Source organism: Thamnophis elegans, chromosome 2 (genome assembly GCF_009769535.1).
Source record: "Thamnophis elegans isolate rThaEle1 chromosome 2, rThaEle1.pri, whole genome shotgun sequence".
Taxonomy (NCBI): domain Eukaryota; kingdom Metazoa; phylum Chordata; class Lepidosauria; order Squamata; family Colubridae; genus Thamnophis; species Thamnophis elegans.
In genome coordinates, this window is record NC_045542.1 from 136,475,131 (window position 1) to 136,502,281 (window position 27,151).

Consider the following 27,151-nt stretch of genomic DNA (forward strand, 5'->3'; position numbering starts at 1 on the left):
GGAAGCATGAAAGTAGGATAGGGCTGAATTTTTCAGCAGTGTGTGTGTGTGTGTGTGTGTGTCTGTGTGTGTCTGTGTGTGTGTGTGTGTGAGAGAGAGAGAGAGAGAGAGAGACAGACAGACAGACAGACACAGACACAGACACAGACACAGACACAGACACAGACAGACAGGGAGACAGAGAGAGAGAGAGAGAGAGAGATGGAGACAGAGAAACAGAGTGTGTGAGAAAGATACAGAGAGACAGAGACAGAGTGTGTGTTTTCAGGATTTTTTTGTAAAATATAAATTGGAGTGTAAAATTTATCAGGAGCTAAAGAGCACAATTTTATCTTATTGTGAGCACTAAATTCAATACTGGGCTTGGTTAGAGTGACAATGGATGCATTGTTGGAAGATAAGAAGGACAAGATTGGGGAGAGATTATCCTTTGTGACTACTAAGAATCAGCACTGACTTGATGGGTGACTTTGTACTGGTCCCTTTCTCTCAGCCCAAAATACCTTACAGAGTCATTGTTGTAGGGAAAATAGGATCATCATCATCATCATCATCAACAACAACAACAACAACAACAACAACAGAATAACAGAGTTGGAAGGGACCTTGTAGGTCATCTAGTCCAACCACCTGCTCAAGCAGGAGACCCTACACCATTTCTGACAGAAGGCAATCCAATCTCTTCTTGAAAACTTCCAGTGATGAGGCTCCTACAACTTCTGAAGGCAAGCTGTTCCACTGGTTGATTGCTCTCACTGTCAGAAAATTTATCCTTATTCTAGGTTGAATCTCTCCTTGATCAGTTTCTATCCATTATTCCTTGTCTGGCCTTCGGGTGCTTTAGAAAATATATTGACCTCCTCCTCTCTGTGGCAGCCCCTCAAATATTGGAACCCTGCTATCATGTCTCCCCTCATTCTTCTTTTCACTAGACTAGCCATACCCAGTTCCTGCAACCATTCTTCATATGTTTTAGCCTCCAGTCCCCTAATCATCTTTGTTGCTCTTCTCTGCACTCTTTCTAGAGACTCAGGAGGATGGTGTGTTGGATACACTCACCTCCTTGGGTTATTTTTAAAAATAATAAAGGAGGGATTAAAAAAAACATAGTGAACCCAATTGCACATTGGTAATTTGATGGTTGCCACTATATTTCTGTACTGTAGCTCACAGAAAATGGGAAGCAACTTTATGTTATCACCCCTTGTGCTTTGAGTTGTCCATTTCTCAATTAACTCAAGGAAGGTACTGAGCATGCAGAGGCTTGGACAGCAAGATGGGTGGTATATAAACTTAATACATAAATAAAATAAATGTTTCAATTTATACATTCCTCAGGCTTGTATATGAGGGTCTATGGTGCATTAGATGTCCCTGCAGGTATCCCCATAAGCAAAGACAGCCCTGCAATGAAGGTTGATAGACAGCCAGCATGGAGAAGGAGAGACCAAATGATCATCTATATTTGCTCTGGGTAGCAGTTCTTCATGTGACCACAGGAATTGAGTGTTTTACAGTCAATCGTGGATTGAGTAGCTTGAGAGCCAAGGGACTGCCAACATGTGTCAGCCCTGGAAACTATCTTTCAATTGGAGCTTCAGGGCTGACACATTTAGTGTCTAGGAAAATGGGAAGGGGGATTACAAGGAGTGGTGGAGGATTAGCCATAACAACATTCCTTTCTCTGAGAGTCAAGGGTATTTGGCCTGCGCCTTGATGAGAGTGACTGGGGTTGTCTCCAATTGGAATTGGACCATGTGATGGACTTGTGGATGTAGGGGGATGGATCTTTGACTTTATTTTGGGTGGAGAAAACCCAGAACTTTCAGATTCGGGTTTTCCCAGATGTGCCACTATGACATCTCTAATAAAATGGAACTTTGAGGAACTTCAAGCCTCAGAGTCTTCTTTTGTTGGGGGTGTTACTTGGATCACTGATACCATGTTCATAACTGCTTTATGCCCCACTTTCTTAAATACTTTAGGACACAATTAATTAACAACTTAAAAGAGAACTTCCAAATAGTAAAGTCAGTTGGTTTTTTTTTCTGAATCAGGCATAGAGAGAGAAAGAGAGAGAGAGAGAGAGAGAGATTCCTTTTCTAGGCGAGTGACTTATTTCAAAAATCGTAATAAGATTGTGATTTAATAAAGTTTTGAATGGATAAAGAGGGCAGTGTATTTTTTTTCTTTGATGAAAGTGCCTTTGAAAATTGTAAAAATTGACCAGACAAACAGGCAAACAAATCAGACAACCCCCCCCCCCCCCCGGGAATACTGGTTGTTTATTATTATAGAAAGTAGATAATTGATGGATTTTAAAAAATAAGAGTAATTTGATCCTTACAGTGTCCTAATTAGGTGTTAAAGGTAGAGAAAAGCAAAACAGGAAAAATTACCAGAAATCTGTTATGCATTTTTTTGCATAAAAAAAGGAAATTTGTGACATGATTTTGATGATTAAAAAAAAATAGGTTATTAGAAAGAATGAAATTAGGATAGAATGTTATAAAGAGAGAGAGCTCTGCTTATAATTATATATATAACTGCTAAAACAAAGATTATAAATGGCTTCTTTTCAGGATTTCTGTTATTGTATTTTTTTTTTTGCTATCTCCTTTTTCTTTTCTTTTCTTCTTTTTCATATTTATTATACTACATTTTTCCTTGAATTTATTTCTTATTATATAAGTAAAATCCTTTAGAAAAAACAAACAAACTATAAATCCTCTTTACTGCCTACTTAGTTCTCTGCAAGAAGAGATTGTAATCCTACCATTTACACAATGGGAAAACTAATGCTGTGAAACAGTTGATTCCATTTGTGACTTAGGTGTTTGGCTTTTGGAATTTTTTTTTTTTGTGTGTGTCATAGAACAAAATGAACTTTATTATTTTGTTAGCCGAAAGGGATTCTTTATCCATTTGTTGCCTGCTGTGAAGGATTTCACAACACAAAAGTATGAGATGGATGTGATTGTAACTATCCCAGAGCAAATGATTGATTGATACATAAGGCCAGTCGAAACATAATTTATGACTCTGGATAGAGTACAGTTGTAACACCCTTATCGCCCCCAAGAAAATTAAAACTGCATGAGTATGAAACTAGTATAACAAATCACAGCTATGCATGAATCACACTAATGTACTATGATCTCATGATCTTACAAATTGGAAATATAGAATATAGTTGTTTTAATTGTTGGTTGTGACAATAGTGTTTTATAGGTATCTTTTTACCCACAAGGAATTGTGTGTGCTTAGTATTTCCTCTGGACTTAGCACAGAGGATGTAGTTCCCCCTTGCGCATATGTTCTAGTCCTTCCCGACTCTAGAGGGCGGTGCTCATCCCTGTTTCAAAGCCGAAGAGCCAGCACTGTCTGATGACGTCTCAGTGGTCATGTGGCTGGCATAACTAAATGCCAAAGGTGCATGGAACACTGTTACCTTCACACCAAAGTTGGTCCAATTTTTTTTCTACTTGCATTTTTACTTGCTTTCAAACTGCTAGGTTGGCAGAAGCTGGGACAAGTAACGGGAGCTCACTCCGTTATGTGGCGCTAGGGATTTGAACTGCCGAACTGCCAACCTTTCTGATAGACAAGCTCAGCATCTTAGCCCCTGAGCCACCACATCCTTGTAGGGATATGAATGTTATATATTTATGGGATTCTTTTAAATCTGTTTCCCCTTTTTCTAGCTCAGATTTCAAAATCTACCCAGCTAATGCAGCAGCCCCCAACCTTTTGGACACCAGGGACCAATTCCATGGAGAAGGCTTTTTTCCATTGACCAGGGGGAGCATGGTTTCACATGCTGCCTGCTTCCTGTAGATGGGACTATGCTTGTTTGTGGGGCCTGGTTTCTGGCATGCTGCGGCTCTTTATCAGTCCACAGACCAGGAGTGGGGATCCCTGAGCCCATGAATCAAATTCACAGATTGGTTTCAGATTACAATAACTCTTTGGCTTCTGAAAGAAGTAAGACTGTAAGCAAATGTTTCACCTAGGACAGTGATGGTGAACCTATGGCACACGTGCCACAGGTGGCACGCAGAGCCATTTGTCAGGGCAAGTGAGGCGCTGCCCTGTCAGCTGGCCAGCACGCATGCACACGCTGGTCAGTTGAGTTTACCCTTTTTAAAGCCAGTTTTTGCCCTCCCCAGGCTCCAGAGGCTTTATAGGAGCCTGGGGAGAGCGAAAAGAGCCTCCCCCCTCCGAGGCCCTCCGAAGGTATCATGAGCTTCCCTGAAGCCTCCGCAGCGCAAAAAAACAGCCCTACAGGCAAACCAGAGGTTCAGGAATGGACTTCCGGTTTGCTTGGAGGGCCATTTTGACTGCTCCGGAGGCTTCAGGGATGCCTCCTGAAGATCCCTGAAGCCTCCAGAGGGCTTCCAGGGAGGTCAGGGGAGGCTGTTTTCGCTCTCCCCAGGCTCCTATAAAGCCTCTGGAGCCTGAGTAGGACGAAAAAAGCATGCAAAAAATGGGGGGGAGTGCTTGTAGTGCACGCATGTGCACTTGGGGGGGTCGTGCATTGCATTATGAGTGCGGCACACTCACACACGACCCTCCTGCACTCCCCCCACTTATGGCACACGAGCCAAAAAAGTTTCGCCATCGCTGACCTAGGATTAGATTTATGGCTCATTTCTGGTTATCAGTTTTTAGTTGATTTAAAGGCTTTCCCCATATATTTGCGCTTGACATGCAAGCACAACATTTGGATACTACTACAGTAGAGCACACAAATGACAGACAACAATGTATTTTAAAGACAAGTTTAGCAACTGCACATTTTAACCCAAAAGTAGGTATAGTCAACTTGATTCAGCTTAGTGATAGGGGCTGGATGAACGATATTATAGGTAGGTCTTTGACCTACAACCATCCATTTAGTGAGTGTTCAAAGTTACAAAAGTATTGAAAACAGTGACATAAGACTGGTCCTCTCTATGGTCACACAGTCAAAATTTAGGCACTTGTCAATCAGCATGTATTTACAATAATTGCAGCATCCTGGGGGTCAATCCGATCTGATTTCTGACAAGCAAAGTCAATAAAAGAAGCAGGATTTCCTTAATGACCTGGCATTCACTTAACAGCTGCAATGATTTGCTGAAGAACCATGCCATAAAAAGGTGATAAAATTGGACAGGTTTCACTTAACAACCACCTAGTTTTAGCAACAGAAATTCTGACTCCAAGTGAAATTATAAGTTGAGGACTAGAATCAGAATCAGAATAGAGCTGGAAGGGAGCTCTTCTACGCCAAAGCCCGGCTCAAGCAGGAGACCCAACACCATTTCAGAAAAGTGACTGTCCAGTCCAGAGGTGGTATTCAGTAGGTTCTGACCAATTTTGGAGAACCTGTAGCGGAAATTTTGAGTTGTTCGGAGAAGCAGTAAATACCACCTCCAACTGGCCCCACCCCCATCTATTCTCTACCCTCCCGAGTCCCAGCTGATTGGGAGGGAATGGAGATTTTATGGTACCCTTCCCCTGCCATGCCCACCATGCCACGCCCACAGAACCCGTAGTAAAATTTTTTGAATCCCACCACTGGTCCAGTCTCATTTTAAAAAACCCCAGTGATGAAGCACCCACAACTACTGAAAGGAAGCTGTTCCTGTGGTTAATTGTACAACCCATACTCCATCACTCCCATTCATTTGATACAAATAAATCAAATCAATAAATAAAATAGTTGCTAGTTTAACTGTGCAATCCAGTGCCCTACAATATAGTGGTAATGAGGGTGAAGCCTATTTAGAGCACTTCAAAAGCAGACAAGGCTGCCAACACTTCCTTGCTTATTTACAGTGCTACTGCAACAGTTAAAGGTAGCATACTTTAATGCCACTTGAAAGCAAAAGCGAATGAGATAAGAATGATCTCCACCACAGTAGGCATTGTGTAAATTTCAGGATGCATTTTATTAGCCTCTGAATGGTACAAAGGGTGACAAAATGAGCCATTGACTTTTCTTATGTGCTTGTATTTTTCTACTGATTTTTCTACTGATGCCCACATTTAAAACAACTGAATTATACTAGGAATGTATAACCAGGAGTATACTAGTAGACAAAAGATAACTTCAATATAAAAAAGATACAAAATCAAGCTCGTAAGCTGTTGGTAAGCTTTTCTCTAAGCGTGTCCTCAGGGAACATGACAGCAATGTATGCTTTGTATGCCAAAAAATCTAGGTTTAATCATCTTTTAGTTCCAGTTTAAAGGATTGGAGTAAGTACTCTAAAAATTTCTGCCGGAGTTCTTGAAGGATTTTAATCATTTATTTATTCATTTATTATTAATCAAATTTATTAAGCTATCTATTTATCAGAAGAAACTGTGGTGATGGAGAAACTAAATAAAAACACAATACAATCAAGCAACCTTTTAAAACAATGAGATGCACAGCAGGCCTGATAAAAGAGCTAGTTTGATGCAGTGGTTAAGGTGCTGGCTTAGAAAGCAGGAGACAGTGAGTTCTAATCCTGCCTTAGCCTTGAAAGGCAGCTGAATGACTCTGGGCCAGTCTTTCAGCCCAACCCACTTCTCAGGGTTGTTGTCATGGGGAAAATAATAGGAGGAAGGAGCAAACTTACAACCATTTACAGGTCTTCAACTTACAACCATTCAATTAGTGATTGGTCAAAATTACCACACCATTGAAAAAAAGTGACTTACTGATTCTTGTGGTTGTGATCATCACAGCATCCCCACGATCACATGGTGCACTTGCTAACTGGCATGTGTTTACCATGGTTGCAGGGCCCTGATCAGGGGTGAAATCCAACAGGTTCTGACAGGTTCGGGAGATCCAGTAGCAGAAATTTTAAGTAGTTCAGAAAACCGGTAACGGAAATTTTGAGTAGTTCAGAGAACCAGCAAATGCCACCTCTGGCTGGCCCCAGAGTGGAGTGGGAATGGAGATTTTGCAGTATCCTTCCCCTGCCATGCTCACAAAGTCACACCCACCAAGCCACACCACACCCACCAAGCCACACCCACAGAACCAGTAATAAAAAAAAAATGAATTTCACCACTGGCCCTGATGTCATTCAATCCCCATTTGTGACCAGCCAGCTTTCAACAAGCAAAGTCAATGAATGGGAAAAACCAGATTCATTCAGCAACTATGTGATTCAAACAACAATTGAGTGATTCACTTAATAATCATGGCAAAACAGACTGTAAAATCAAGCTTGATTGACTTAACAACTGGAAATTCTGGTCCAGTTATGGTCATAAATTGAGAATGACCTGTATTAGGTATGTTCTCCACCTTAAGTTGCTTATAAAGATAAAGGAGAAAAAAAACCCACCTTGTTAAAAAATAAAAATAAAAATTCACTTTCATCTACCAACCTGCTAACTTTAGTAACCCACTGGCCCTAATTTCTGGAAGCAAAGCTAGATCTTCAATGCTTTCTGATAACCAAAGAAGAGCACCATCCATATTTCTGAGGGGAAGCTATAGCATAAATCAGGCACCATGAGAGAAAGTCATGCTTCTGAGATCACAGGCCACATTGCTTCATTGAGGGACTCTCAGAGCATACCTACACTGGCAAATCAAATAGGGCAGGCAGAAATCATTGGAGACAGGCAGTCTTGCATGTCACCTGGACCCATGTCATGTAGGAGTTAAGAGAGAACAACCAGTCCCTTCAGCTATGCTGAGAGGTCTACTGGGAGCCAGGGCAACTCACAAAACAGTGATGTAACATGAGCTTATTGAGGTACATTCATTTGTGCCCATGCTGCTATATTCTCAACCAGAATGCTCTTGGTTAGAGCATCTGGTGAGATGGGCAACATAAAAGGCCAATAAGCAATCAAGTAAGTAAATAAATATTGTTACCAAGAGGCAATTAAAGTTTGCTTTAAAGTTGCTTGGAACTGCATGGAAGGGGGACATCGCCGAATACTTACCATGTTTCCCTGAAAATAAGACCCAGCTGGAAAATATGCCCTAGCGTGATTTTTCAGGATGCTCATAATATAAGCCCTAACCCCCAAATAAGCCTCAGTTAAGATAATTAGCCAGACGGATGGATTTAGTACCGTATTTCCCCCAAAATAAGACTTCACCTGAAAATAAGCCCTAATGCATCCTTTGGAGCAAAAATTAATATAAGACTTGGTCTTATTTTTGGAGAAACGGGGGTACATTCTGATGAGGTTAATGGGTAAGCATAAATTGCAGGTGGCTGCAGACAGGCTGATGTGCACACCTCCCAAATCCCAACTGCTCATTGTGCAGAGGTACAAGTCCTGCATGCTGATTGGTTGATTGATCTTGATGAAAACATCAGGATCATTTCAGCACACCGAAGCCACAACGTGAACATTCACAGATGTACAAATGCAACAGCTATGCAACTGTCTCTGAACAACAGACATATGAGCTGCGGTGGCACAATAGTTAGAGTGCAGTACTGCAGGCTACTTCTATTGACTGCCTGCTGCCAGCAGTTTGATTCTCACTGGTTCAAGGTTGACTCAGCCTTCCATCCTTCCAAGGTGGGTAAAATGAGGCCCCAGATTGTTGGGGGCAATATGCTGACTCTGTAAACCGCTTAGAGACAGCTGTAAAGCACTGTGAAGTGATATATAAGTCTAAGTGCTATTGCTATTGCTATGTTCTCTGACTTGCAATGGTGAAAAATCTAATCCAGGCTTCAGGATGAGTCACCTTAAAGAAAAGAGCCAAGGTGGCGCAGTGGTTAAATGCAGCACTGCAGGCTACTGCTAGATCAGCAGGTCAGCGGTTCAAATCTCACCTGCTCAGGGTTGACTCAGCCTTCCATCCTTCCGAGGTGGGTAAAATGAGGACCCAGATTGTTGGGGGCAATATGCTGACTCTCTGTAAACCGCTTAGAGAGGCCTGAAAGGCCTATGAAGCGGTATATAAGTTTACTGCTATTGCTATTGCTATTATATAAGTCCACTGCTATTACCTTATGAGCAGCCCCCTTTGATCTGTTAGTCCAGCCCTGAGAGATTCCTTTCACCTGGCACAAGTTAGTCAAGAATCACACAGAGGCAGGTGAAAACATATTAAAGCCCTCCCTTCACCTTTCAACTGAATTTTATTAATGTTCTTGAGGACTACCTGTAATGATGGTGAAATATTCTTTAAAATGGTCCTTCCCCCTTTTCAATCAAATGGACGTGTACTAGAAAAATGATTTTTAATCATGCCAATCACGTCACTCATAACTGGCCACATGGCTTCATTTCTCCCAGTTCCCAGTTCTTTTCAGGTTATAATTTTTATAAGTTGATTGCTCCACTGCTCTGGCAATGGTTGAGATTCGTGGAAGGTATAGATTCGTGGAAGGTATAGATTCATTCAAGTCACATTCTAACGTGAGTTTACCCAATTTCACGCCTCCAAACTAACCCACGTTATTCTTGCAAATGTAAATGCCTCCCAATATCACTATTTCAAATGTGTGTAGAAAAGGTAATTTTGGTGGGACAGAGTGTACCAAAAAAAAGTGCACCGATTTTGTCACATGAGAGCAAAGTATTTGCAAAAATACGTGTATATAGTTGCTAAGGAAGAGAACAGTTTATCATGTCATGGCCTGGAATGTTTGCAGCCCAAATCTGGTAGTCGAAGTTCATCTTTCACCCTAAATGACTCTATAGAGACAACATAAGAAGACAACTAATGAATCTTAGAATCATATGGAAAACAGATCTTCTCTTAACACTTTCTGAATGAGGTGAAGTCCAGTTCAATCTGATAATAGCTGGAAAAGTGCTTTGCAGAATAAACTGATCGGTAAAATCACCCACAACTGCACCCAGTTGGTTTTTCTCCCCTTAGCTTATGCTGTAGCTACAACTTTTCCCAATGGAAATGGCAATTATTACATTTTATTTTATTTGGTCTTTTATTTCTCTGTTTCTTTGCTTTCCTAGAACTTTCATTTGTGTTTCTCAATTAAAACCATACTAATTAGGCACTCCACATCCAATACAAATAAAACAACAGCAAGAGAAGGAAGGGGGAAAAGAGGCAAAGAAATTCCTCTGTTCTCTTTTTAGTTTACCTACTTTAGCCAAATTCAGAACTAATTCCCTCCAGCTGAGGTTAACCTAGGTCATTTAATCTCTCGAAAGCTCAGTTTGGTATTTCAGAACGGCAATGTAGCTGTGGATTATCAAATACTGCAAATCTGATTCATACAACATCAGAGATATTTCAACATTTCAAAGAAAAAAGCTAAGAAATTATATTGTAAATAGGTTGTTTTTTTTAGCCTCTCACTTGTTGAAATCAAGGAAAAGCTGGCTGAGCAATCCATCACAGCTCCAGAGTAGATATTCAATCAGTATTGTTTATGTACTGTACTCGGATCTAATGTTTCTGTAGGCTACAGATTTACACTTTGTTCAGGATGCATAGCAGCCAGTGACTATATAGTCCAATGCTTCTACCGTAAAGAAAACCTACAGAGCCAGTTGCGTGCAAGACATAAGTATTGTATTTATTTACTTATGTTTTTGAAATACTTACAGCCTGATCACTATCATCAGATACTCCAGATTCATGAAAACAATGCATAGAAATAAGAGAATTATAAAGCGAAGTAAAAGAATGAATACTTTGCTTTAAGACTGACAGTAATCAATAAGCAAAACAGACAAAGGAACTTGGAGACAAAAGGCACAGAATAATAAAAAATAAAGTCTTTAATGGGTGCCAAAGGACATATAATGTAGTACTAGTCTGTCCTTCAGGGGAAGGACTTTTCAAAGCCAGGGGTCACAATAGGGAATGGCCTCTCTGGGTATGTCTAGTTTAATGAAAAGAAGGACTAAGGCTGATATGATAGCAGTGTTCCAATATCTAAGGGGCTGCCACAAAGAAGAATAATCTATTTTTCCAAAGCATCTGCAGGTAGGACAAGAAGCAATGGATGGAAACTAATCAAGGAGAGTACCAACCTAAAACTAAAGATAAATTTCCTGGCAGTTAGAATAATTAATCAGTGGGATAACTTGCCTTCAGAAGTTGTGGGTGCTCCAACACTGGAGGTTTTTAGAAGAGATTGGATAACTATTTGCCTGAAACACTTTAGGGTTTCCTGCTTGAGTAGGAATTTGGACTAGGAGACATCTAAAGTCTCTTCCATCTCTGTTTTTATCTGCCTATCTGTATGTATGCATGTCTATCATCCACCCATCTATCCATCCATTCGTTTCCAGTTCCTGAAGGCAAAGTGTTTCTATCTCATCAAAAACTCATCAGTTAAGTTTCATAAACTTTCTCCCAACCAACCAGTCTGAATGGTTTGGTTGATATAAATTGTAATATCTTCTCTTCAACTATATTATTGTCATGCACATTTTTAAATTATTATCAGGGAGACCTTAGATACCATCAAAACAAGTCCATTGCAAGAATGATGCCGGTTTCTAAATCAAGGTGCATGTTTTGTCAATTGTTCTGGCACAACTGTTCTGCATTTGTGCCAGAACAATTGACAAAACATGCACCTTGATTTAGAAACCGGCATCATTCTTGCAATGGACTTGTTTTGATGGATAAAGCAGGTCTCAGCATCTCTTCCAATCTCACTGGCAGTGGGATTTAATGGAAGATTGCCTTCAAAGAATAGTCTTGTGTTCATTTATTCACCATCTCTGTCATCTGTACAAATGAAACAGCATTTCTCACAACTGGTCTGCTGGCAATCTAGAATGCAACTTTTCTTACCGCTGAGCAAAATAAATAATTCAAAGTATAAACATATTTGAATTTCAATTTAAAGGGGGGGGATTATTAATTTAAAAGAAGACAGTAATACAATAGAAATGTGCTAACATGGGGAAAACATTTCCTTCTTCAAAAACTGATTTGAATCCTAAGCTGAAGCATTTATCATTTCAAAAAGTTCCCTAAAAGAATGAAGAATAGATTCCAGCTGACAGCCACTTTATAGCAAGTCTTGGTTATAGCACATAAGATGATTTCTGTCCTAGTTCACAGGGGGAAAATGACTATATTTAGAAGATCATATATGATTAAAAAGAGAGATGAAATAAGCTTTAAAAAATGTAAAATAACTCATGGAATTTTTATAATAATGGACAGAAGCAGGTAACTTCCACCCACACTTCCTAATGAAAAAAATACCTTGCAAAAATCACATGTTGACCATATTCAATCAAAGTAAAAAATGCTGGCAAAGAAGATGTGCGGATATTATTAGATTTAGTGAAATATAAGGACATCAATATTGTAAATAAAGAAAAGGAATATAGTGTACATCTCTGAATATATTTAGATCTACAGGTAGTCCTTGACTTACTACAGGTAGTCCTTGACTTACAAAAGAGACTTATGACCATTCTTCACACTTGCGACTGTAGCAGCATGATCACATGATCAAAATTCAGATGCTTGGCAAGTGGTTCATATTTACTATGGTGGCAGTATCCTGGAATCATATCAGTGGTGAATTGCAGGCAGTATGCCCCAGTACAGGCAGGCTGCCCGGAGCACTGGATACTGTTCCATTTTGGTGCTCCGGAGGGCCCATGTGCCCGCCCAAGCTCCTTACCAGTCTTTTAAGTCTTTGGCGCTTCCGCACATGGGGCATATAGCACCTGCATGACGCTCCGCTGAGCAGCTGGAGCATCGCAGAGGCGGTAAGACGCATGCACATGCTGTGCATGTGCTGTGTGCGTCCATGTGGATGACGTTGGGCCCGTTCCAATCTTACCAGTTGGGATGGGATCCAGAATCCACCACCGAATCATATGATCAGCTTTTGTGACCTTCTGACAAGCAATGAAAATTGGGAATCCAGATTCATTAACAACTAACTTAAAAATGCAATGATTCATTGAACAACTGTGGCCAGAAAAGTCATAAAAGTGGGAAACTCACTTAACAAATGTTTCCCTTAGCAACATAAAGTTTCGGCTCAGTTGTGGTTGTAACTTGAGGACTATCTTTATTATGGAAAAATACGATGCTTAACATTTTAAGATTATAGAAGAAACCACAACATATTTGGGAATACATTCTTCATACCTCTTTGGACATGATTTCCTGGATATTAACTACTTTGATATTAACTACTTCCAAATTCTACTAATTTCAGTGTTAGAATTAGGTTCATGGTGCAACCTTAAAAATCCATAAGGCTACAATTAATTCACATATTGATCTGAGATTAGACTGCAGGCATCTCTTTCTAAATTTCTCTCAAGATGAGGAAGTGGTACAGCATACAAATCCAACACAGGAGGGTTTGAAAAGAGATTGGGTAACCATTTGTATGAAAAAGGTATAGGTTTCCTGCTTGAGCAGGGGTTGGACTAGAAGACCTCCAAGGTCCCTTCCAATTCTGTTATTCTGTCAACTTGCAAGCCAAAACAATTAGATGTAGGGAAAGGGTTTTTTCTCTCTCTCTTTCTCTCTCTGTCGAAGCCATGTACTCATGTACCATGGCTGTAGCATTTCTAGTTAGCTTTCTATCTATCTTTTTTTTTTTTTTTTGTAATACATTTTATTTCATTTTCATTTTCATTTTTATACAATCACTTATATACTGTGCATAAAAAAAAAACAAGGAAAAAAAAAACACAACATAACACTTCATTCCCCATACACCCTCTCTTCTCCCCCTCCAACTTTCCTTTCACCCCTCCAGCATTCCCCTCTTCTACTTCCCTACCCCCTCAGACATCTCCCCCTCCCTCCATCTCACCCTCCTTACATTCCCTCTCACTCCCTCTTTACTTCTCCCTTCTCTTTCCCTTCTCCTCACTTTGGTGTATCTATACAATTCAGTTTGTTTTTAAAATAAAAGTAGAAAAAGAAAAAAGAAAAAAAAGAAAAACGAGCCGCAGTATACAAGTGAATTCTTATTGTTCTAAAGATTGAAACTGTAATTCCACCCTCCCCCCTCCCCCCTATAATCCCCCCTCCCTAACCCCCTTACGGCTTCGCAGGTCCATACCCGGCATAATTCTTTAACAAGCATTTGAGTATAATAAGGCCAGCTAACTTTAAAATTAAAAAAATAAAATAAAAGTAAAGCCAAAAAGAAAAGGAAAAATAGTAGAAAATAAGAAATTAAAAAAAAAAAAACACACACACTCACACACAAAAAGAAGAAAGAAACAAAAGGGTCAATAAACCCACTACGTTAACACAGCTTCCCATTATCTGTAAATCTTAAACAATGTAATTCATTCCAAATTTCGGTTATTTTGCTACTTGCCGGGTTTCAAACTATATTAGAGCCAGGTAAGTTGATCAATTAGGATTCCCCAACTAAAAGTCTCATTGCTTTGTCTATCTATTCAGACCTTTAATTTATCTTTTTTTTATCCAAATATCCAAACCTTTCTATAACACCATTAAGCTCAAATACTTCTTTCATTTTTCATTTCCAACACCTCCCTTTCTATCCTTTCCACCTCCACATATAAATTTTTTACCTTCCACCCTGCCTTTATCCATATCCACATATATATTTTATCCACATTCATTGCTCCTCCCATGTTTACTCCACTTTCCTGAAGATTCTCCGACCAATCTTTCTTAACCTTATATTGAGATAGCAACTCAAACAAACATCAGCTTGCGTTCTAGCCCCAGGTAATCTAGTTAAGCTTTCGCTACCCCTCCCTCTCCCACACACCTCCCAACTCCGTTCGTCCCAAACCACAACTCAAAAAAATCACAATTTCCGCTCTCCTCGCCTAAGAAAATAGTTCATGCGCAATTGAGTTAGAGTTCAGACAAAACTTATGTACAATATATGTCCACAATCAGCAACGCTTCTTTCAGTCTCCATGTCTCATCATCAATATGCCACTTTTCCATTTTATCCCAGACGGAAATCATAAAGCTTTAAAAACATCGCTTAGTCTTTATTCTTTAGTCTTCTGCCCTTCCGGAAGAGAAAAGCAGCACCCTCCGCCTTGTAGCCACGTGTCTCGCTGTTTGTCTTCTCCTTCTCCTTGTCTCTCCAGGTCCGGATGGATCAGGAAGTCCCGCCTTCAAGGTCTCGTAGTAAAATTTTTGGGCTTCACAGACAGAATTAATACGGTGTTTTTGGTTGCCAAATGTAACTGTAATACCAGCTGGGACTTCCCATTTGTATGGAATCTGAGAGTTTCTGAGTTCTTCGGTTAAGAAAGCGTACTGTCTCCTTGTTCTTAATATTTGAAATGGTATCTCTTTAAAACAATCAAATCCTCCCCATCAATTCTCAACCTCTTTCCGTAAAGCCTCTGTATTATCTCATTTCTAGATTCCCTTGTAGTAAAGTATATTATTATGTCCCTCGGAAGCTGTCGCTGTTTTGCTACCCAGGAATTCTGGCGGTAAATTCTTTGAATCTGCCAATCAAAGTTAAGTCCCGGACTTCCCACCAAGCGGCTGAAAGCCTCAAAGAAGGTCTGTTTCAAATTCTCCTGTTGGTTTTCACGCAGTCCTCTAACTCTTATAGCAAAGGCAGTCTTATCATAATTTATCATGACAAGTTCTTTTGAGCAGTTTCAATTTCCTGTTGCAACGTTTGAATTTTTGATATCAGATTAAGGTTAGTTTCTTCCAAAAGTTCCAATTTGTCCTCCGTTTCAGCAATATAATCTGTCATGACTGTCATTACTCCGATCATATCCTGCTTTGCCTGAGCAATTTTAGCATCAAATTGATCACATAAATCCGATATCAGTTGATTAATCTCCTGTCTGAAATCATTAAGCGTTTTGAGAAGAAATTCTTGTGTTAGCAAATCTCCCGTGGAGGGTGTAGGAGACAAGGGTAGCGACTTCATAGCAGTTTTTGGAGATATGTTATTAAGGAAGCGCTTCTGTTTAGATTTGGGAGCCATTCCAGAATAAAAATAAAAGACAAGCAATCAAGCGAGCCAAAAATCAAAGTCTCTGCTCCCCTCAGTTAATCTTTTAGCAATTAGTACGGAGAAGCCTTCAGGAGGGTAGGGTTAACTAAGTACGTCACATCAAACACAAAAGCTACGAGATCGCCATCTTGTGACGCAGCTAAAAAAGAAAGGGAGCCTTTTGCGAAATTGAAGCTGGTATTTTAAATAGTAATGGAAGAAATTCCTCGGGAATGGTCCCCGCCCGGATTGACTTTTAAATAGCTTGGCTTTGTCCTGGGGGGGGAGGCAATCTGCCTAGGCTGCAAAAAAGGCAGCGCGGAAAACTGGCCGGAGTAAAGGCTCAGCTAATGTTGAACCTCTTCTCCATTCACAGCAAAAAGAAAAGCTATGAATTACAAAGAGATCCTAACGACTGACCTTCTCCCTGCCCCTTTCTGCCAGAAAGGGGAGATATCTATAGATCTTATAAGATATACGAACCAGAGTCCTGGCAGGAGCTTTGTTGAGCTCCCGACGGCGGCAGCTCCTCCCCCGAAGCCCTCTATCTATCTTTTTTATTCCCCCCTTTTATTGGTGATGTGGTGGTTGTTGTTGTTGTTGTTAATAACAACAACAATCGTTTATTTATTAAACCTGAAACTCAGTCAACTGAACATTCAAAATGCATCACAAATTATCATCATCATCATCATCATCATCATCATCATCATCATCATCATCTTTATTTCTGTTGTCTTGCATGTACATTGAGAGCTTCTGCCCCAGAGACTATTCCTTGCCTGTCTAATCCCACTTGGCCAAATAAATAATTCAATTCAATTCAATTTGAGGAGGTTGACCAAATGTAAAATATCCTCAATTGTGCACGATGCAACCGCCTGTCTGTTTTTGTGCCATAGAAGCCAAGAAGTGCAAATTTATACAAAGAGATAGCAATAGCAATGACAGCTTTTCCAGGGATCTTGCAAAGCCATCTGTTGCACAGCTATGCCATTTCCTTCAGATTTTCTCAGTTCTCTCTAAAACAACATATTTCCACAGTTTAGACTCTAGAGTGAGAGCTATCTATAGTTCTCAGCAGTTCTTCAAAAAAAAAAAAAAGCAAAAACCTAGCTTTACTTGACAGCCTATAAAAACTGCTTGCCTTTTCTCTCAATTTCTAAAAGTTTTTTTTAATAAGATTAGGCAGGATGGACATATTAACAGCCAATAATCAGGCATTATCACTTTAAAGCATTATAATAATTAAATATGTTCAAATTAAAAGTATACTAAACTCTGTCTGAAAGATGATGGTGGTTGGCATAAATCCCAAATCTTCCACTACAGTACATCATAGTGATTGAATTTTCTAGGCCAATTTAAGAAGGAAGGAAGGAAGGTAGACAGATTAAATTAAAACTAGTTAACTTTCAAAGAAGCATCACCTATGATCCATTGGTTCTGATTAGGCATTAAAGCAAATCCATTCAGGATACAATCTGAGTCAGTTGTCAGGACCAAAGCTTTATTCTTGTGAACTTTTGGCATCATGCTGGATCTCATCTTCAGGGAACTGAGTCCAAAATTTTGGAAGAATAAATATTTGTTCCCAATGACCAGCACAAATTGGATCCTATAACATTATCCTGGAGCACGTATATTTGCTTTCAGCTGCAAATCCTTCCATAATCCCAAAAGAGGCACATTTGGATGTTTGGCTCACACAGGATTATGGGCATGAAAGATGCTAACAGGAACAAATTCCACTGAGCAATGAGTATTCTATCTTATACCACAAGGAAAATCCATGGTGAGTGTTATGTATTGTATATAGTTGTCAGTTGAAGTTTTCAGTCTGGTCCTCTGTTGGAGCGGGAAAATATTCTCTCCTGATTGGTGTGGACTGATCAGCTTCCCTATAAAGGAGCTGTGTCAGCCAGGGAGGAACAGTTGGCTCACAGGCAGTATTAAATAAAAAGCTGTTCAAAATCACTCTGGTCTCACCTCCTTTCTTCACCCAGAATATAAGAGTGGGAGCAGGGAGAGGTTTTGAGATGTATAGAGGGCTGCATCTGAAAAGAGGCTAAGCTAGTAGGCGCTTCCATTTTTATATGTTAATATTGAGGCAGAAGCATGCATGTGGCAAATTTAATGTCTCCTCTGCAATTCCAAGATCCCAGGAAAATCATATAATCTTGCTCTTGGTTGATATTAAGCTTTACTTCCATTTAAGGCTGCAATTACATGGAAGTTTATCTAAGAATATCCTATTAAGCATAATACAGGTAGCCCTTGACCTATCACCACAATTGGGCCTCAAATTTCTGTTGTTAAGTGAGACATTTCTTAAGTATGTTTTGCCCCATTTTTTGACCTTTCTTGCCACAGTTGTTAGTGATCACTGCAGTTGATAAGTTACTAAATCACTTGTTAAATAAATCTGACTTCCCCATTGACTTTGCTTGTCAGAAGGTTGTGATCACATGACCCCAGGACACTGCAATGATTCATAAATATGAACCAGTTGCCAAACATCTGAATTTTGATCATGTAACACGGGGATGCTGCAAAGGTCATAACTCTGAAAAACAATCATGTCATATTTTTTCAGTGCTGTTCAAACGGTCACTAAATAAACTATTGTAAGTTGAGGAGTATCTGGACCAAATTTTGGCTATATATGTATAGCATAAATGAAGAAAATATATCTCTCAACCGACAGCCACACTGGCTGAAGTTTATGGGAAGACCATGTTTTAACATCCAGTGGTAGACTGCCAAGTTTCACACCCTGAACGTACATATGTATATTCCCCTAGGACTGTGCAGCTCCTGTGTGCATCCTGATGAAGGAGCAGAAGCTTTGGTTGAGTTTGTGGAGCTGCCCTCCAGAACTGCCACATAATTCTGGGAAAATATATTTGGCTATAGCCATTCCAGATGTCTGCTATTTGTGTCCTTGAATGTTCTGAAGGACCTTTCTGCCATCAAATCTGAAGCATCGACCACACTGGTCCTCTGCAATTTCTCCAGTGCAAGGATGGCTAGCACCAATAGCAATAGCACTTTGATTTATATATTGCTTCACAGTGCTTTACACCCCTCTCTAAGTGTCAGAATGTTGCATCAGCATGTTGCCCCCAACAATCTGGGTCCTCATTTTACGACCTTGGAAGTATGGAAGGTGAGTCAACCTTGAGCCGGTCAGGATTGAACTCCTGGCAGTGAGTTGAATTAACCTGCAATACTGCTGTTTAATTGCGCCACCATAGATGTTAATCACAACTCTGTTCATCTGGTGTTAAGACCACAGGGAATTATTGCGATGGCCAATGTACAAATATCTATTCATGCCTTAGATTCGGTTTACTATTTAGTATTCTTGTAATGGCCACTATAATTATTCTCTGTGATGTGTTATTACTTATCTAGTCAGTACCCATGAATTGCTTTATTAGCTTGCATAGCTTCAGTACTGAGTAATTCATGTGTACATTCAAGTACTTTAGAGCAAGCATCTCCAACCTCAGCAACTGTTTGGGCAATTCTGAGAGTTGAAGTCCAAAATCTTAAAGTCGCCAAGGTTGCCCTGCTTTAGAGCCTGTGCCATTCTATAAAGAATTCTAAGATAAGTTTAAACTTTCCTGAACCATGGAACAATAACTTAATGAGGAACTTTAATAAATGCTTCCCTTTTTAATGGAGAAAAATGAGATTAAACTTGTTTCTAATAATGCTCTTTATTTTCCCTTACATTTTATACAAAGATTTATTAAAGAAAATTTTAAAGGAGGGATGACATTTGGCCTATTTTCGTATTTGATCTTGGGTGTAGTAAGTGCTGAAATCCATTTTTACAAAGCTATGCTGAAAGTAAAGAAGCAGAACTTTTGTTGCCAACTCTACTTAAAAGCTCTTCTCTGTGAACTCCATCCAAAACTTTTTAGTGATCCCCCCCCAATTGTTTCAATGTGAGTAGAGACCTGCCAATATCTCTCTTTTTAGACATTAGAAAGGGCTTTGTTTAGCTAATGAAGCTGGATGGATTCAAAGCTTAGAAGGAACTTGTTCTGGATTCTTGGCGCTAGTTGTTTGGGATAGAGGAGTGTTACAAGAAATGTACTTTTAAACACTGACTGATGCAACAAACACCTCTAAGATTAGCAACCAAAGAGATAATGGTAAGGAAAGAGAGTTAAAAAAAGATGAATACACATGAATAATAAATAATACAAGGACAGCCGTAAAACAGGCTTTAAGGGGAATTGTGTATGCACACGTGCACACACACTTAAATGTTTAAATATTAAATATATTTAACATTCTTTTAAAATTTCTTTTTAAATTAATTTAAACTAAATTAACTTATATTTAATATTCTTTTGCAATTGGAAAAAAATTGCATATACATCATAGAGGACAGAGATATTTTCCCTCTCGAGTAACCAAACTAGCTTTGCCACAGAACATTATCAGATCTAATTATACCTTCCCCAAATACCTGTACATTTCATTAAAATGTGGCCTCTCTTCCTTTGGCTCAAGGGAATGAAAATTGTTTTCATCAAAATAAGTAATAAACAGCTGCCTTGCTGAAGATATTAGGAGCTGGAAGTGTTCAGAGGAAGCTGATTAAGAAGCTGGGCTTCTATGTGAAAACAACTTCAGGTTCGGCCTGGCTGATGGGTGGTCGTCAATAAGAAATAATATAAAAGGATGAGCTTCTTTGTTTGCTAAAATAATTTCCCAGATATACCATAGGTAAGGTTCTCCTTTCACGTATGTGTTCGTCATGCCAGACTCTAGGGGGCAGTGCTCATCTCTGTTTCAAAGCCGAAGAGACAGCGCTGTCTGAAGATGTCCCCGTGGTCATGTGGTCGAAGACGCATACAACGTTGTTACCTTCCCACCAAAGGTGGTCCCTATTTTTCTATTTGCATTTTTATATGCTTTCAAACTGCTAGGTTGGCAGAAGCTGGGACAAGTAATGGGAGCTCATTCCGTTACTCAGCACTAGGGATTCAACCGCCAAACTGCCGACCTTTCTGATCAACAGGTTCAGCGTCTTAGCCACTGAACCACTGTGTCCCTTTAGATATATCATAGCCCCAGTTATTTGTTCCTTACTGGTTGTTCCTTAATTTGCTTCTGTTGTTCACCAACTTTTTGGATCTGATCATCCAAAGATCCTGACTTGTTCAATCCTGACTCAAGTTATAATCTTGAGCCTTAGATGCCTCCAGTTCCTGACTTCCTCTGATTCTTCCCCATGGCCCAGTCCCAACAAGGCAAGTGTCAGCCCTTTGAGGTAGCATGGTCAATTGCCAGGAGCAGCAGGGATTCCAGGAATGCTATTTATTGTTGCAGAAGTGTCAGAGTTCCCCTTTGCCTCATCTTATACCAAACAAAATCAAGGCAAGGTTATCTTGGGTTTCTTTCTCATTCTTCCTACTTTCTCTGGACTGCTTGCCATTTTTTCCTCCCTTAACAGCTCATTACTCTCTTCACAAGGCCATTCCTACATTCTTTCACACAACTACTTTCCTCTTTTATTTTGCTGTGTAAATTCTCACCGGTTATTGCTCCCCTCTTTGGAAAAAGCTAGTTTCTAATGTATTATCTACCACACATACACGCTGCTCAGCTTGTTGAAGTGACTCTAGGTACCTTACCAACATTTAATTAAATGCACTTTAAAACATTAAAACAATAAATAGGGATTTCCAAGGTCCTGTCCAACTCTATGATTATACGATTATGTGAGTTAAGCACATGGCCTAAGAAAAAACAACTTAGCTCATAACTGCATGCTTTCCATGGTTTCTTTTAATCACTATAGATTGGAGGGCTTTGTGTGCATTTTTGCTTTGTTTGATTTTGATTTTGCAGGTATAAATAGATATATCAGAGAAATATTTAGAGCAAACTCCCACATTCAGGGCTATTGGTGGCCTACAACCACTTCCTTAGTGACCAGTGAAGGATTCTTCTTCCAGAATTGTTCAAAATCATGGCTTGGACTCCTGCCATATTAAGATGAGAAACATACAACATTGTAAAGCCCCAAATCCTTGCACGTAGTGAAATTAAAAAGAGGGAGGAAGCTTTAAACTCAGAAGAAACAACTCAAGGAGAAACAAACAAACAAAACCTGAGCTTTGTTCATTGTTCATTCTCTTTCTGGTACTTGTAGCTTTCCAGAGAAGAAAACATGTGAAATGTGACTCCTGGATATCAGAACATAAACACCAACTCATAGAGTCCATATATGAGAAGGCAGAGAACCTATGACTGGTTGTGTCATGCCTTCCGAGATTAAAAAGTTAAACAGAAAATCTTCGGGCAGACAAAAAGAAAGCAGTGGGTGTGGAAGCAATTTCTGACTTCCTGTAGGCTTCCCCATTGACTTTGTGGAAAATTGGCAGGTAGTACCAGATGATCATCTGAGTGCAGTGATGGTGCTGAAGGGAAGTCAGGCAGCATTGTTATGGCTACAATTTTGCCAATACAACTGATCTGGAGAGCCTTAAATTTTTTAACCCATAGGAGTAAGGACTCCTAGATTTTAGATGCATTCATTCTTTAAGTTAACCAATTAGATGTACCTTAATTCAATGATGTACCGGTTCACCCAACTGAAGGTTACAAATAGGAGAGTTTTAGGTGTATATAGATACACCTGACTTATTGTATGGCCCCCTCATTCATTTTACAAATAATCCATATTTGTTGCCCAAAACTGTAAGCAAGATTCAGGGGTTGGTTTATAGTCTAACCTGCTTTAGATATTTGTATAGAGTGATTTCTTAGAAACATTAATCTTATTTGCCAGAGGTGCGCTAGTGGCATTACATGTAATAACAATCGCACAGCAGCTGTGGTTTGCTAGGTGGAAGGCAGTTATATCCCGTTGCATAAACTTGGCTCCTAAATGGATTCTATAAGTATTTGATGAGCAGATACTGTGAGTTGCTTGCTGTTAGTCTTGCAGGGTCTTGTTACAGAAAGGTGCAATCTGAGCAGTGATATTGTGACAGCAATCATAACAAAGGAGTTGTACCATGACCTTTGCTGAAAAAAGAAAAGGATCGCCCTCCCCCTTCCTGCAAACTTCTTATTCAGTTTTGTAACTTTAGGAAGATCCAGTGAAAGTCACAATGACAGCTGTATTGCAGAAGCTGCCAAAGGCTCCTCTTGCTGGCGAATTTCCATTGGTCCTGTTACTACACGTTCCATCCTGAGCAGCAACATTGGCAAACAGCAACATTTGCACAAAGTTCAGATTAGTTCATTGCAGCACAAGTCTCCCATTTCTCCAACTGACTTGGGATGAGTTTTTAAAATACACATTGAACTTTTAGAAGAGATACAGTAATCAAGGTAAGCTTTCATTTCCTTCTGAACTCAGAACACAACGGTGGCAAATTTGGGGACATATTCTGGGGGAAAAGTACAGGTAGTCCTCAACTTACAAGAGTTCATTTAGTGACTGTTTGAAGCAGTGGTGGGTTCCTAACTGGTTTACTACCAGTTTGCTTAGAGGGCGTTTTGCTTGCTTCGCTTGCACGTGCACCCGCCGTGCATTGCTGTGCATGCACAGTTGACTGAAAACTGTTCTATGCATGTGCAGAAACATGTGCATGTTCTATGCATGTGCAGGAACCAGTTCGGGGGTGTGCCAGGCCTGGGTCGCTGCCGGTTCCAGCAACCCAGGCTGGCATACCATTACCGGTTTGGCCGAACAGTTCAAACTGGTAGAACTTACCACTGATTTGAAGTTACAATGGCACTGAAAAAGTGACTTATGACCATTTTAAGAGCCTTGATGGCGCAGTGGTTAGAATGCAGTACTTAGGCTACTTCTGCTGATCCTGGCTGCCTGCAATTTGGCAGTTCGAATCTCACCAGACTCAAGGTTGACTCAGCCTTCCATCCTTCCAAGGTGGATAAAATGAGGACCCAGATTGTTGGGGGACAATTTGCTGACTCTGTAAACCACTAGAGAGGCCTGTAAAGCACTGTGAAGTGGTATATAAGTCTAAGTGCTAGTGCTATTTTCACATATATGATTGTTGCAGCATTCCCATGGTCACACGATCAAAATTTGGGTCCTTGGCAACTGACTCATATTTATGATGGTTGTTGATGTCCCAGGATCATGTGATTGTCTTCTGCAACCTTCTGATGAGCAGAGTCAATGGGGAAGCCAGATTCGCTTAAACAACCATGTTACTAAGTTAACAACTACAGTGATTCACTTAACAACTGTGCCAAGAAAGGTCATAAAATGGGCAAAATTCACTTAACAAATGTCTCGCTAAACAACCTAAGTCTTGGACTCATTTGTGATTGTAAGTGAAAGATTACCTATATTCTGGAAATAAACATACTGAATATTGCCTTTCTCACTACTGTGTCTCAAGAGTAATCCACCCATCCTCAAATTCTTCATTCTGTGCAAAGTTTAAAGAGTACATTGACATTCATCTGGGTTGATGGCGGCTACTTCCTTTTCCCTTTCTTTTACGGCAAATCCCATCGGAAGTTGATTTAATAGGGATGCTGTAAATGTGGCTGGAATGCCAATAAATAAGAAAATGGGCTAATTTTATGAGGCAGGAAGCTCTTCATGCAGGATGCTGACACAGGATATCTTCACACTTTGCATTAACTATGCCTCAGAAAGCAGTGATGGGAGTAGTAGGAAAGTCATGATGTTTGTCTTAAAGCAGGCAAACAGAGATAGACAGGATTTACCAAACTGAGAGCTGCAAACCATGTCAGAAACCTTAAGGGTGTGCATAAAGAAGGGGAAAAAATTCTCCTAAACTCCAAATGAAATAGCCTGGGGTATATTGTGTTCTGAGCTCAGAGGGTATCTCAAAATACAGGGTGTCTTAATACCAATCTCAGAACATTTAAAAGCAGTTCTTCTGAGTAGAGACCGTTTTGACTGTAGAAATAAGTTTTGCACATTTTCTAGCAAGCCCCGATCCAATGTTGGTTTTAACGTCCCTTCCAAGGTTAAATTCGGGCAGTCCTTGATGCCTTGCACAATTTTTTTTTGAAACTTTCATTGAAGTGCAAATAATTAAAATTCAGCTTGCTCTCCAAGTTATTGGCCTTGTTGCAAAAGTTAGCTTGTGTGAACAGAAAAGAATCCCTTCGGCTGTGAAGATGGTGAGCAGATCTAAAGAGCTTTCTAATTCCTGCTTCAAAATGGTTTTCAATAATTTTTGATCCTGCGTTCATCCCTGTATCATTTTGTCTGAAGCATTCAGGAAAACTAATCTATGCACGCTAACTCGGGACTTACTTGAAGCCTACGTGCACCGGTATGTAGTTTCGGTATTAGGTTTAGTATAGAAGAAAAATGGAACATGTATTTTACATTTTCCTAGACCCTACAGTACAGTTGCCATTTTGTAAAAACCCCAAACCCTTAAATTATGCAAAGGTTACATCTCCTATTGTCCTAAATGGCAAATTCCAAGCAATTTGCTCATCCAAATATGTGAGAAGGGGAGGTAAATTGAAAACCATTGCAATTTGTTTTTGCTTTTTTTCCTTTCTATATAATTCCTTTCCATTTCTTCTTAGAAAAAGGATTATCAGACGAAGTTTGAACTGAATCAAATTTAGTTCCACGTTCTGCAGTATTTTTCTGGGAAGAAAAGAATGACGAGAACTTTAAAATAAGTGTAGGAAGTTAGCACCACCCTTCTCCTAGAAGAATGAATATTCTATGAAATATTAAAAAGGCAGAATATTAAAGTTCCCTGGAGGAAAAATGGAGAAATATGTTTTAAGGCAGGTAACAGACTCATTGTTAATAGCCCTGTTAGGTAAGCTCCCCATTGGGAGAGCGAGTACGTTCAGAGAAGCGTTGTGAGAGTTGTGTTGGAGAACACACAACCAGCATACAGAGAAACTGCAGTTTAAATAGGCTTTTACTTTCGTGGAAATAGAGGTATCAGAGTCCATCAAACAGTCCAAGTCATACATGGCTAAGACAGTCAGTCATCAATGTCTTTCAGTTAAGGGATAATCCAAATGACATAGTCCAGTATCATATAATTAGTTCAGAACTCAAAGTTTGCTAGCAGTTGCAAAACTTATAATAGCTCATGGCACTTTCTAACAGCCAGCTTCCAAAACACTCAGATCAGACCAGCCCAGCATCTAACAAACAGAGAGCTAACAGTCATTCTGGCTCCCTCTTATGGCCAATTGAGGAAACAGCAACCAATCACCTTTTACAGTATGATTTAAAGAAACAGGTACAATATTGTTACATGCTTTATATATTGCCAACCCAACAGTTAGATTATATTCCTAACAGCCCCCCTGTCAATGGGACATTAAGGCCTGAGCCAGTCTATTCTACATAACAAAGATCTACCCCATTTCATTGCTTTTCATTGCACCACCCACCAAGTTTCAACCAAACGTAGCACATAGACAACCTAGAGAGCTAGCTATGACCTCTGACAACAACCAGTAAGGATACTCTTTCTGTGCCCCAGGAAGTTCAAAGCCCAGAGAGGGCATAAAACCCAGGACTCTCAGCATCTCTTCTCTTTTTTTTACCCGGGAGCTCCAAGGCATGTGATTGCCTTTTTCCCCAGGGCCTCAAACCATATGGTCCTGTCCACCATTAAAACTATCTTTCTAAGCAGCCCCCATGTTTCCAGTGTCTTTCTCCCCACTTGGAACTGAACTCAGAAGGACATTTCTTCCAATGTAAATAACTGGTGGAAAGAAGGAAAACATCTTCCTACTCTTTGTCCACATAGGATAAATGAAAGCAATGCTTTCGGTTTTGTATCTAAGTAATCAAACCGCTTCCCATCATTTTTACATAGAAATAAATCCTGATCCCTTAAAAAAGTCTGTCTTTTCTCTTTTGTCCCTTAGGTCTGCTACTTTTAATCAACCTATTGAAACTCTTTCCTCTCTTTTCATTAAAAAAATACCTCCAGTTTTTTTCTCAGTACAGTACTTTGATGTGCTTAGCATTATGGGAGAAGCAAACATTCTATTAATTTTTTTTGTTTTTGAGATCAAGGGATGGGGAGACTATGATTCTGAAGGAGTTACTGATCCAAATTTCCATCATGTCTCCTAACTGGTCATGATGGAGGAATCCTGGAAATTCTAAATCAGTAAGATTTTCTATGTTTTTTTTTTTAAATTGGCATCTACTAATTTACAGTATGCAGTATATACAGTATATGTGATACCTTGCTCGATAGTGGTGACTGTGAGAGGGA